This window comes from Rhinoderma darwinii, unplaced genomic scaffold (genome assembly GCF_050947455.1).
Source record: "Rhinoderma darwinii isolate aRhiDar2 unplaced genomic scaffold, aRhiDar2.hap1 Scaffold_718, whole genome shotgun sequence".
Taxonomy (NCBI): Eukaryota; Metazoa; Chordata; class Amphibia; order Anura; family Rhinodermatidae; genus Rhinoderma; species Rhinoderma darwinii.
This window is the reverse complement of record NW_027464279.1, coordinates 368,096-381,083: the sequence shown is the minus strand read 5'-3', so window position 1 is coordinate 381,083 and position 12,988 is coordinate 368,096. Positions and strand designations below refer to the sequence as shown.

Below are 12,988 nucleotides of genomic sequence, written 5' to 3'. Positions count from 1 at the left end.
AGATGTAGCATTTACTAGATGGGAGGCTTCAAATTCTGGTGCGCCATTCATCCCTGACTTTAATGCCACCCCAGGTACAAATGTGGAGGTGGAAGGTTTTGGTCCAATTAATTTTTTTTACTTATTTCTAACAAATGATTTGCTGGAAAATATTGTTTTCCAAACTAATTTATATGCTTCCCAATTCATCTCTCAGAATCCCCGTTCATATTATGCCAGGCAAAATTCATGGAGGCCAACAGATATTGATGAAATGAAGAAATTTATAGGCCTCACATTTGCGATGGGGCTTGTTAAAAAACCGAGCATTCGATCTTACTGGTCCACCCGTCCCATTCTAACCACCCCTGCCTTTTCTGCCATTCTTCCTAGAGCACGTTATGAAATGCTCATGAGATTTTGGCATTTCAACGATAACAGTCAGTGCCTCCCTAGAAGTGCCCCAGATTATGACCGACTCTACAAAATCAGGCCCATCATCAAAGCGTTGTCAGACACATTTTTATTAATTTACACCCCCACGCAAAACATTTCCATTGATGAGTCCCTAGTAAAATTCAAAGGGAGACTGCACTTCAAACAATTCATTCCATCTAAAAGAGCAAGATTTGGAATAAAGCTCTATAAAATGTGCGAGAGTTCAACAGGGTATACATCAGCTTTTCGCATTTATGAGGGAAAAGATAGCCAACTAAACCCACCAGGATGCCCCCCCTATCTAGGGACAAGTGGAAAAATTGTTTGGGAGCTTATTACCCCATTTCTAGAAAAGGGCCATAACCTGTATGTGGACAACTACTACACAAGCATACCCCTTTTTAAAAGTTTGGTCGAAAAGAACACAGGGGCTTGTGGGACCATTCGTAAAAACCGCCAGGGGTTTCCACAATCATTGGTGAATGAAAAGTACAAAAAGGGGCAGTCAGGCGGTGTTCGCAGCGGAGAGCTGCTTGCCCTAAAATACAAAGACAAAAAGGATATTTTTATCCTCAGCTCGATCCACACTGATGCAACAATGGATGTTGTAGAACGAGGTTCTACTACCCAAAAGCAAAAGCCTGTGTCAATCATTGATTACAACAAATACATGGGGGGAGTAGACCTTGCTGATCAGGTTCTACAGCCATACCAGGTATCAAGAAAATCCTATACCTCGTACAAAAAATTAGTTCTTTACCTATTTCAGGTTGCCACATACAACTCGTTTGTGTTATACAAAAAGGCAGGAAATTCAAATACTTTTCTAGATTACCAGGAAATGGTTATTGAAGATCTTGTTTTAGCAAATGTTGGCCCCTCTCATCCATTAGAATCTGAATCCGTCAAAAGACTCACTGAGCGACATTTTATTGCTGTAATTCCCTCAACTGAATCAAGAAAGTACCCCCAAAGAAGATGTCGTGTATGTACCAAGAAAGGAATGAGGTGTGATACCCGTTATTATTGCCCAGATTGCCCATCACTCCCAGCCTTGTGTCTCATTGGCTGCTTTAAAATTTTCCACACAGAGCCACGTTTTTAAACTCTTTATTCATTTGTCCCATTTTAGACATTCAAGAATATAATTTAGTTTATCTTTAGTGTGCCAAAATTTTCTTGGATATTTTTGTTCTTGCCATTCTTGTCAAAAACCCATCTTCATAAATGAACCACCAGCCAAAGTATACCCAAAAATAAAAATGTACCTAAAGGGGTTGTCCGATGAAAAGAAAAACTATTTAGCATTTTGCTTTTGTGAAATAAATAAACTTTCTAATATACTCTATTTTTAAAACCTGCAGGGGTTGCAGGTTTTAGTCCCCATTGTGTGGACCCAGAAGTGTGGAGCTGCGATTCTTGCTGGCATGCGTCAACACAATCTCCGGGAGAAGGAGCATCCCCCTCCTCTCTGTGTGTTGATAATGCGGATGAAGGGGCTGGCTGCCTGGCTCAATTCATCAGCTATCCAGCCCCTTCCCCCTTAAGGCTTAGCTGATGAATTGAGCCAGGCAGCCAGCCCTTTTATACGTGTCATCGACAAACAGAGAGGAGAGGAACTCCTATAGTCTGTGTCGAAGCGTGGCAGCAAGAACGGCCGGGTCTATGCAATGGGGAATGAAAACCTGCAATCCATGCAGGTTTTAAAAATTAAGTATATTAGAAAGTTTCTTTATTTCAAAAAAGCAAAGTAATATATTGTTAAAATGCAAGCTGAAAGCCAAAATGCACACAGTCCACTCGAGGCCCTGAAAAATGTCCAAGCAGTCGGTAATTTAAACATATAAGGTAACTACACATTCCTTGAGGGTAAACTTTCCAAAATATGGTTGCTTTCGGGGAGTTTCCACTGGGGCTAAGGGGCTTTGCAAATGCGACATGGCCTATGCACACCATTCCAGATAAATTGGAGCTTCAAAAGCCAGATGATGCTCCTTCCCTTTTGGGCCCTGCCGTGTATCCAAACAGCAGTAAATGACTGCATATGGGGTTTAACTATACTCAGAAGATATTTCTTTACAAATATTGGAGTGCTTTTTCTCCTTTAGTCCCTATGGAAATTTAAAAAAATGTTCAAAACCTATATTTTATCGAAAAAAAATTCGATTTTCATTTTCACTAATTCCAATAATTTATGCAAAAAAATTATAGGGTCTAAATGCTCACTATACCCCTAGATAAATTTCTTGAGAGGTGTAGTTTCCCAAATAGGGTCATTTTTTAGGGGTTTCCACTGTTTTGGCCCCTCAATGGCTTTGCAAATGCGACATGGCCTCAGCAAACAATTCCAGCTAAATTTGAGCTCCAAAAGCCAAATGGTGCTCCTTCTAAGCCCATGTGTGGGTTCAAAGAGCTGTTTCTGACCACATATGGGGTATTTCTGTGTTCAGAAGAGTTTGCTTTACAAATGTTTGGGTGCTTTTTCTCCTTTATCTATTGTGAATATGGAATAATCTGAGGTAAAACTTAATTTTACTTGAAAAAAAACGTAGATTTTCATTTCCATGACCTAATTACACTAAATTCAGCAAAAATCTGTGGGGTCAAAATGCTCACTATACCACTCAATATATTCCTTGAGGGGTGTAGTTTCCAAAATGGGGTCACGTTTGGGTGGTTTCCACTGTTTTGGTCCCTCCAGTCCGTTACAAACGCGACATGGCACTGAAAACCATTCCAGCAAAATCTGCGCTCCAAAATCCAAATGGTGCTCCTACCCTTCTGAGACCTGCCGTGGGTCTATACAGCAGTTTATTACCACATATGGGGTATTGCCGTAATCAGGGGAAATTGATTTATAAATATTGGGGTGTTTTTTCTCCTTTATTCCTTGTAAAAATTAGAAAATTCTATGTTTTTTCAGGAAAAATTTTTTTTTTAATTTTTACAGACTAATTCAAATAAATTTAGCAAAAAAACTGTGGGGTCAAAATGCTAACTATAGCCCTAGATACATTCCTTGAGGGGTGTAGTTTCCAAAATGGGGTCACTTTTGGGAAGTTTCAACTGTTTTGGTCCCTCCAGTCCGTTACAAACGCGACATGGCACTGAAAACCATTCCAGCAAAATCTGTGCTCCAAAATCCAAATGGTGCTCCTACCCTTCTGAGACCTGCCGTGGGTCTATACAGCAGTTTATTACCACATATGGGGTATTGCCGTAATCAGGGGAAATTGCTTTATAAATATTGTGGTGCTTTTTCTCATTTCTTCCTTGTAAAAAATTGAAAATTCTATGGTTTTTCAGGAAAAAAAATAATTTTCATTTTTACAGGCTAATTCAAATAAATTTAGCAAAAAAACTGTGGGGTCAAAATGCTAACTATAGCTCTAGATACATTCCTTGAGGTGTGTAGTTTCCAAAATGGGGTCACTTTTGGGGGATTTCCACTGTTTTGGCACCAGAAGACCTCTTTACACCTGATATGGTACCTAAAATATATTCTAATAAAAAGGAGGCCCCAAAATCCTCTAGCTGCTCCTTTGCTTCTGAGGTTTGTGTTTCAGTCCATTACCACACTAGGACCACATGTGGGATATTTCTAAAAACTGCAGAACCTGGGCAATAAATATTGAGTTGCGTTTCTCTGGTAAAAGTTTCTGTGTTACAGAAAAAAATGTATTACAAATGAATTTCATCAAAAAAAATAAAATTTGTAAATTTGACCTTTACATTGCTTTAATTCCTGTGAAACACCTGAAAGGTTAAAACACTTTCTGAATGCTGTTTTAAATACTTTGAGGGGTGCAGTTTTTAAAATAAAGTGTTTTTTAAGGTTTTCAAATATATGGGCCCCTCAAAACCACTTCAGAATTGAACTGGTCCCTGAAAAAAAAGCCTTTTGACATTTTCTTGAAAATGTGAGAAATTGCTGCTAAAATTCTAAGCCTTGTAACGTCCTCGAAAAAAAAAAGGACGTTCAAAAAACAATGCAAACATAAAGTAGACATATGGGAAATGTTAAATAGTAACTATTTTGGGTGGTATTACTATCTGTTTTACAAGCAGATACATTTACATTTAGAAAAATCATATTTTTTGCAAATTTTCGCCAAATTTTGGCGTTTTTCACAAATAAATATTAAATTTATCGACCAATTTTTTTCACTAACATAAAGTACAATATGTCACGAGAAAACAATCTCGGAATCGCTTGGATAGGTATAAGCATTCCAGAGTTATTACCACATAAAGTGACACATGTCAGATTTGATAAAATAGGGCTGGTCCTGAAGGCCAAAATGAGCATGGTCCTGAAAGGGTTAAATGCAATTAATGAATAGATTGCCACCTCTTGTTGTGTGTCGTCTGTGTTTCTGTGTTTCCGGCATTTCACATTGGAACACCTCATTCACCTTCCTTGTCTTCTCTCCGCCCTCCCTTTTAGGTAAGTTAAAGAGCTGCACCTGAGCCAGCCACTGATTGATTGATTGATTGATTGATTGATTGATTGATTGATGCAGCACAACAGTCAAATAGTGGAGTGGAGTAGGGGAACAGCAAACAGCCAATAAAGCAGCCCGCCCGCTCGCCTGCCCGCCACAATGGACCTACCTGTGTACACTAGATGGATGTGATGGAATGTACTGTCGTCCCTACATTTCAAGAAGAAGTAAGAATTGCAGTTGCAACAAAGCCTTGTTTGCCTACAAAGAGAGCAGCAATTTGGATTTGTTACTATGTTACCTAGAAGAATAACAAACTGTGCAAGGATGGAGGTTGTAGGAGCAAGGAGAAGTTGTCTGTAAAGTTGGTGGATGCCTATTTTCCATTTTGCAGTCCCTTGTCTCCCTCTTGTGGCCTCCTGGAGGCAACTAGCTGTGCAAAAAAAAGACAGCCTGGCGGCCGGCTGTTGCAGTGTTGCCCTCTCAGGCAACACTGAGTGACTGACTGAGCCTCACCGTCTTATATAAAGTTCAGACGGAACTTTGCACGTGTCATAGTGGAGCCCTCAGGATTCCAGAGCCAGCTTTCTGACATCATAATGGGGCCTCAGAGATAAAAGCCTGGGCCCAGGCAGTGTTGGTCAGTGCTGCTCAGCAGGCAGCACTGGACTGGACTGGATTACAGCTGATACAAGGTGTGAAGGAACAAGGGGTGGCTGTGGGCATGCACTTGCTGCCGCTGCCAGTGTTTATCTGCATGGCAGCAGGGCATTTGGGCGTTGCCAGGAAGGCGTTTTTATGTAGATTCCTCCTCTTTCAGCACTGCATTGTGGTGCAAGCAAAAGAAGCAAATCCTGTCTGGCTTCCTCTCCGGCCTTTATTCACCTCCCGTGTAGCTGTGAGTGTGTGAGCCTGCAGGGCCCCATGGAATTGCCTAGAAGTAGGCTGAATCGCTGCAAGGGCTGAACAGCAGTATCGGGCAGGCTCGGGCAACGCGCGGCCCGTTCGGGTTATCGCTTCTCGGCCTTTTGGCTAAGATCAAGTGTAGTATCTGTTCTTATCAGTTTAATATCTGATACGTCCCCTATCTGGGGACCATATATTAAATGGATTTTTAGAACAGGGAGATGGAAATAGAGCTTGCTCTGTCCACTCCACGCATTGACCTGGTATTGCAGTATTTCCAGGACCGGTGCACCCTTTCCTTATGTGTTGACTAAAAGCAGATTCCAAAAGTGTTTTTTGTCTTTGCTATTGTTTCTGTCTTTCTGAAGGGATCTCCCCTTTTAATCCCATTATTTCAACACCTGTTGGACAATGCATGAGTGATAATGAGCTCATTGATTAAATGCAATTAATGAATAGATTGCCACCTCTTGTTGTGTGTCGTCTGTGTTTCTGTGTTTCCGGCATTTCACATTGGAACACCTCATTCACCTTCCTTGTCTTCTCTCCGCCCTCCCTTTTAGGTAAGTTAAAGAGCTGCACCTGAGCCAGCCACTGATTGATTGATTGATTGATTGATTGATTGATTGATTGATTGATGCAGCACAACAGTCAAATAGTGGAGTGGAGTAGGGGAACAGCAAACAGCCAATAAAGCAGCCCGCCCGCTCGCCTGCCCGCCACAATGGACCTACCTGTGTACACTAGATGGATGTGATGGAATGTACTGTCGTCCCTACATTTCAAGAAGAAGTAAGAATTGCAGTTGCAACAAAGCCTTGTTTGCCTACAAAGAGAGCAGCAATTTGGATTTGTTACTATGTTACCTAGAAGAATAACAAACTGTGCAAGGATGGAGGTTGTAGGAGCAAGGAGAAGTTGTCTGTAAAGTTGGTGGATGCCTATTTTCCATTTTGCAGTCCCTTGTCTCCCTCTTGTGGCCTCCTGGAGGCAACTAGCTGTGCAAAAAAAAGACAGCCTGGCGGCCGGCTGTTGCAGTGTTGCCCTCTCAGGCAACACTGAGTGACTGACTGAGCCTCACCGTCTTATATAAAGTTCAGACGGAACTTTGCACGTGTCATAGTGGAGCCCTCAGGATTCCAGAGCCAGCTTTCTGACATCATAATGGGGCCTCAGAGATAAAAGCCTGGGCCCAGGCAGTGTTGGTCAGTGCTGCTCAGCAGGCAGCACTGGACTGGACTGGATTACAGCTGATACAAGGTGTGAAGGGGAACAAGGGGTGGCTGTGGGCATGCACTTGCTGCCGCTGCCAGTGTTTATCTGCATGGCAGCAGGGCATTTGGGCGTTGCCAGGAAGGCGTTTTTATGTAGATTCCTCCTCTTTCAGCACTGCATTGTGGTGCAAGCAAAAGAAGCAAATCCTGTCTGGCTTCCTCTCCGGCCTTTATTCACCTCCCGTGTAGCTGTGAGTGTGTGAGCCTGCAGGGCCCCATGGAATTGCCTAGAAGTAGGCTGAATCGCTGCAAGGGCTGAACAGCAGTATCGGGCAGGCTCGGGCAACGCGCGGCCCGTTCGGGTTATCGCTTCTCGGCCTTTTGGCTAAGATCAAGTGTAGTATCTGTTCTTATCAGTTTAATATCTGATACGTCCCCTATCTGGGGACCATATATTAAATGGATTTTTAGAACAGGGAGATGGAAATAGAGCTTGCTCTGTCCACTCCACGCATTGACCTGGTATTGCAGTATTTCCAGGACCGGTGCACCCTTTCCTTATGTGTTGACTAAAAGCAGATTCCAAAAGTGTTTTTTGTCTTTGCTATTGTTTCTGTCTTTCTGAAGGGATCTCCCCTTTTAATCCCATTATTTCAACACCTGTTGGACAATGCATGAGTGATAATGAGCTCATTGATTAAATGCAATTAATGAATAGATTGCCACCTCTTGTTGTGTGTCGTCTGTGTTTCTGTGTTTCCGGCATTTCACATTGGAACACCTCATTCACCTTCCTTGTCTTCTCTCCGCCCTCCCTTTTAGGTAAGTTAAAGAGCTGCACCTGAGCCAGCCATTGATTGATTGATTGATTGATTGATTGATTGATTGATTGATTGATTGATGCAGCACAACAGTCAAATAGTGGAGTGGAGTAGGGGAACAGCAAACAGCCAATAAAGCAGCCCGCCCGCTCGCCTGCCCGCCACAATGGACCTACCTGTGTACACTAGATGGATGTGATGGAATGTACTGTCGTCCCTACATTTCAAGAAGAAGTAAGAATTGCAGTTGCAACAAAGCCTTGCTTGCCTACAAAGAGAGCAGCAATTTGGATTTGTTACTATGTTACCTAGAAGAATAACAAACTGTGCAAGGATGGAGGTTGTAGGAGCAAGGAGAAGTTGTCTGTAAAGTTGGTGGATGCCTATTTTCCATTTTGCAGTCCCTTGTCTCCCTCTTGTGGCCTCCTGGATGCAACTAGCTGTGCAAAAAAAAGACAGCCTGGCGGCCGGCTGTTGCAGTGTTGCCCTCTCAGGCAACACTGAGTGACTGACTGAGCCTCACCGTCTTATATAAAGTTCAGACGGAACTTTGCACGTGTCATAGTGGAGCCCTCAGGATTCCAGAGCCAGCTTTCTGACATCATAATGGGGCCTCAGAGATAAAAGCCTGGGCCCAGGCAGTGTTGGTCAGTGCTGCTCAGCAGGCAGCACTGGACTGGACTGGATTACAGCTGATACAAGGTGTGAAGGAACAAGGGGTGGCTGTGGGCATGCACTTGCTGCCGCTGCCAGTGTTTATCTGCATGGCAGCAGGGCATTTGGGCGTTGCCAGGAAGGCGTTTTTATGTAGATTCCTCCTCTTTCAGCACTGCATTGTGGTGCAAGCAAAAGAAGCAAATCCTGTCTGGCTTCCTCTCCGGCCTTTATTCACCTCCCGTGTAGCTGTGAGTGTGTGAGCCTGCAGGGCCCCATGGAATTGCCTAGAAGTAGGCTGAATCGCTGCAAGGGCTGAACAGCAGTATCGGGCAGGCTCGGGCAACGCGCGGCCCGTTCGGGTTATCGCTTCTCGGCCTTTTGGCTAAGATCAAGTGTAGTATCTGTTCTTATCAGTTTAATATCTGATACGTCCCCTATCTGGGGACCATATATTAAATGGATTTTTAGAACAGGGAGATGGAAATAGAGCTTGCTCTGTCCACTCCACGCATTGACCTGGTATTGCAGTATTTCCAGGACCGGTGCACCCTTTCCTTATGTGTTGACTAAAAGCAGATTCCAAAAGTGTTTTTTGTCTTTGCTATTGTTTCTGTCTTTCTGAAGGGATCTCCCCTTTTAATCCCATTATTTCAACACCTGTTGGACAATGCATGAGTGATAATGAGCTCATTGATTAAATGCAATTAATGAATAGATTGCCACCTCTTGTTGTGTGTCGTCTGTGTTTCTGTGTTTCCGGCATTTCACATTGGAACACCTCATTCACCTTCCTTGTCTTCTCTCCGCCCTCCCTTTTAGGTAAGTTAAAGAGCTGCACCTGAGCCAGCCACTGATTGATTGATTGATTGATTGATTGATTGATTGATTGATTGATTGATTGATTGATTGATTGATGCAGCACAACAGTCAAATAGTGGAGTGGAGTAGGGGAACAGCAAACAGCCAATAAAGCAGCCCGCCCGCTCGCCTGCCCGCCACAATGGACCTACCTGTGTACACTAGATGGATGTGATGGAATGTACTGTCGTCCCTACATTTCAAGAAGAAGTAAGAATTGCAGTTGCAACAAAGCCTTGCTTGCCTACAAAGAGAGCAGCAATTTGGATTTGTTACTATGTTACCTAGAAGAATAACAAACTGTGCAAGGATGGAGGTTGTAGGAGCAAGGAGAAGTTGTCTGTAAAGTTGGTGGATGCCTATTTTCCATTTTGCAGTCCCTTGTCTCCCTCTTGTGGCCTCCTGGAGGCAACTAGCTGTGCAAAAAAAAGACAGCCTGGCGGCCGGCTGTTGCAGTGTTGCCCTCTCAGGCAACACTGAGTGACTGACTGAGCCTCACCGTCTTATATAAAGTTCAGACGGAACTTTGCACGTGTCATAGTGGAGCCCTCAGGATTCCAGAGCCAGCTTTCTGACGTCATAATGGGGCCTCAGAGATAAAAGCCTGGGCCCAGGCAGTGTTGGTCAGTGCTGCTCAGCAGGCAGCACTGGACTGGACTGGATTACAGCTGATACAAGGTGTGAAGGAACAAGGGGTGGCTGTGGGCATGCACTTGCTGCCGCTGCCAGTGTTTATCTGCATGGCAGCAGGGCATTTGGGCGTTGCCAGGAAGGCGTTTTTATGTAGATTCCTCCTCTTTCAGCACTGCATTGTGGTGCAAGCAAAAGAAGCAAATCCTGTCTGGCTTCCTCTCCGGCCTTTATTCACCTCCCGTGTAGCTGTGAGTGTGTGAGCCTGCAGGGCCCCATGGAATTGCCTAGAAGTAGGCTGAATCGCTGCAAGGGCTGAACAGCAGTATCGGGCAGGCTCGGGCAACGCGCGGCCCGTTCGGGTTATCGCTTCTCGGCCTTTTGGCTAAGATCAAGTGTAGTATCTGTTCTTATCAGTTTAATATCTGATACGTCCCCTATCTGGGGACCATATATTAAATGGATTTTTAGAACAGGGAGATGGAAATAGAGCTTGCTCTGTCCACTCCACGCATTGACCTGGTATTGCAGTATTTCCAGGACCGGTGCACCCTTTCCTTATGTGTTGACTAAAAGCAGATTCCAAAAGTGTTTTTTGTCTTTGCTATTGTTTCTGTCTTTCTGAAGGGATCTCCCCTTTTAATCCCATTATTTCAACACCTGTTGGACAATGCATGAGTGATAATGAGCTCATTGATTAAATGCAATTAATGAATAGATTGCCACCTCTTGTTGTGTGTCGTCTGTGTTTCTGTGTTTCCGGCATTTCACATTGGAACACCTCATTCACCTTCCTTGTCTTCTCTCCGCCCTCCCTTTTAGGTAAGTTAAAGAGCTGCACCTGAGCCAGCCACTGATTGATTGATTGATTGATTGATTGATTGATTGATTGATTGATTGATGCAGCACAACAGTCAAATAGTGGAGTGGAGTAGGGGAACAGCAAACAGCCAATAAAGCAGCCCGCCCGCTCGCCTGCCCGCCACAATGGACCTACCTGTGTACACTAGATGGATGTGATGGAATGTACTGTCGTCCCTACATTTCAAGAAGAAGTAAGAATTGCAGTTGCAACAAAGCCTTGCTTGCCTACAAAGAGAGCAGCAATTTGGATTTGTTACTATGTTACCTAGAAGAATAACAAACTGTGCAAGGATGGAGGTTGTAGGAGCAAGGAGAAGTTGTCTGTAAAGTTGGTGGATGCCTATTTTCCATTTTGCAGTCCCTTGTCTCCCTCTTGTGGCCTCCTGGAGGCAACTAGCTGTGCAAAAAAAAGACAGCCTGGCGGCCGGCTGTTGCAGTGTTGCCCTCTCAGGCAACACTGAGTGACTGACTGAGCCTCACCGTCTTATATAAAGTTCAGACGGAACTTTGCACGTGTCATAGTGGAGCCCTCAGGATTCCAGAGCCAGCTTTCTGACGTCATAATGGGGCCTCAGAGATAAAAGCCTGGGCCCAGGCAGTGTTGGTCAGTGCTGCTCAGCAGGCAGCACTGGACTGGACTGGATTACAGCTGATACAAGGTGTGAAGGAACAAGGGGTGGCTGTGGGCATGCACTTGCTGCCGCTGCCAGTGTTTATCTGCATGGCAGCAGGGCATTTGGGCGTTGCCAGGAAGGCGTTTTTATGTAGATTCCTCCTCTTTCAGCACTGCATTGTGGTGCAAGCAAAAGAAGCAAATCCTGTCTGGCTTCCTCTCCGGCCTTTATTCACCTCCCGTGTAGCTGTGAGTGTGTGAGCCTGCAGGGCCCCATGGAATTGCCTAGAAGTAGGCTGAATCGCTGCAAGGGCTGAACAGCAGTATCGGGCAGGCTCGGGCAACGCGCGGCCCGTTCGGGTTATCGCTTCTCGGCCTTTTGGCTAAGATCAAGTGTAGTATCTGTTCTTATCAGTTTAATATCTGATACGTCCCCTATCTGGGGACCATATATTAAATGGATTTTTAGAACAGGGAGATGGAAATAGAGCTTGCTCTGTCCACTCCACGCATTGACCTGGTATTGCAGTATTTCCAGGACCGGTGCACCCTTTCCTTATGTGTTGACTAAAAGCAGATTCCAAAAGTGTTTTTTGTCTTTGCTATTGTTTCTGTCTTTCTGAAGGGATCTCCCCTTTTAATCCCATTATTTCAACACCTGTTGGACAATGCATGAGTGATAATGAGCTCATTGATTAAATGCAATTAATGAATAGATTGCCACCTCTTGTTGTGTGTCGTCTGTGTTTCTGTGTTTCCGGCATTTCACATTGGAACACCTCATTCACCTTCCTTGTCTTCTCTCCGCCCTCCCTTTTAGGTAAGTTAAAGAGCTGCACCTGAGCCAGCCACTGATTGATTGATTGATTGATTGATTGATTGATTGATGCAGCACAACAGTCAAATAGTGGAGTGGAGTAGGGGAACAGCAAACAGCCAATAAAGCAGCCCGCCCGCTCGCCTGCCCGCCACAATGGACCTACCTGTGTACACTAGATGGATGTGATGGAATGTACTGTCGTCCCTACATTTCAAGAAGAAGTAAGAATTGCAGTTGCAACAAAGCCTTGCTTGCCTACAAAGAGAGCAGCAATTTGGATTTGTTACTATGTTACCTAGAAGAATAACAAACTGTGCAAGGATGGAGGTTGTAGGAGCAAGGAGAAGTTGTCTGTAAAGTTGGTGGATGCCTATTTTCCATTTTGCAGTCCCTTGTCTCCCTCTTGTGGCCTCCTGGAGGCAACTAGCTGTGCAAAAAAAAGACAGCCTGGCGGCCGGCTGTTGCAGTGTTGCCCTCTCAGGCAACACTGAGTGACTGACTGAGCCTCACCGTCTTATATAAAGTTCAGACGGAACTTTGCACGTGTCATAGTGGAGCCCTCAGGATTCCAGAGCCAGCTTTCTGACGTCATAATGGGGCCTCAGAGATAAAAGCCTGGGCCCAGGCAGTGTTGGTCAGTGCTGCTCAGCAGGCAGCACTGGACTGGACTGGATTACAGCTGATACAAGGTGTGAAGGAACAAGGGGTGGCTGTGGGCATGCACTTGCTGCCGCTGCCAGTGT

At 44.5% G+C, this 12,988-nt stretch overlaps 5 non-coding genes across 5 annotated transcripts; all 5 read left to right on the top strand.

Moving 5' to 3' along the window:
- Nucleotides 1–5,874: 5,874 nt before the first annotated feature.
- LOC142729489 (U2 spliceosomal RNA) lies at nt 5,875–6,065 on the top strand. Its single transcript, XR_012878298.1, has one exon. It is a non-coding gene; the product is annotated as a U2 spliceosomal RNA (small nuclear RNA).
- Nucleotides 6,066–7,347: 1,282 nt separating this feature from the next.
- On the top strand, nt 7,348–7,538 carry LOC142729488 (U2 spliceosomal RNA). The gene has a single exon (XR_012878297.1). It is a non-coding gene; the product is annotated as a U2 spliceosomal RNA (small nuclear RNA).
- A 1,284-nt stretch (nt 7,539–8,822) lies between these two features.
- On the top strand, nt 8,823–9,013 carry LOC142729487 (U2 spliceosomal RNA). The gene has a single exon (XR_012878296.1). It is a non-coding gene; the product is annotated as a U2 spliceosomal RNA (small nuclear RNA).
- Nucleotides 9,014–10,313: 1,300 nt separating this feature from the next.
- On the top strand, nt 10,314–10,504 carry LOC142729485 (U2 spliceosomal RNA). The gene has a single exon (XR_012878295.1). It is a non-coding gene; the product is annotated as a U2 spliceosomal RNA (small nuclear RNA).
- Nucleotides 10,505–11,788: 1,284 nt separating this feature from the next.
- LOC142729484 (U2 spliceosomal RNA) lies at nt 11,789–11,979 on the top strand. The gene has a single exon (XR_012878294.1). It is a non-coding gene; the product is annotated as a U2 spliceosomal RNA (small nuclear RNA).
- Nucleotides 11,980–12,988: the final 1,009 nt, after the last annotated feature.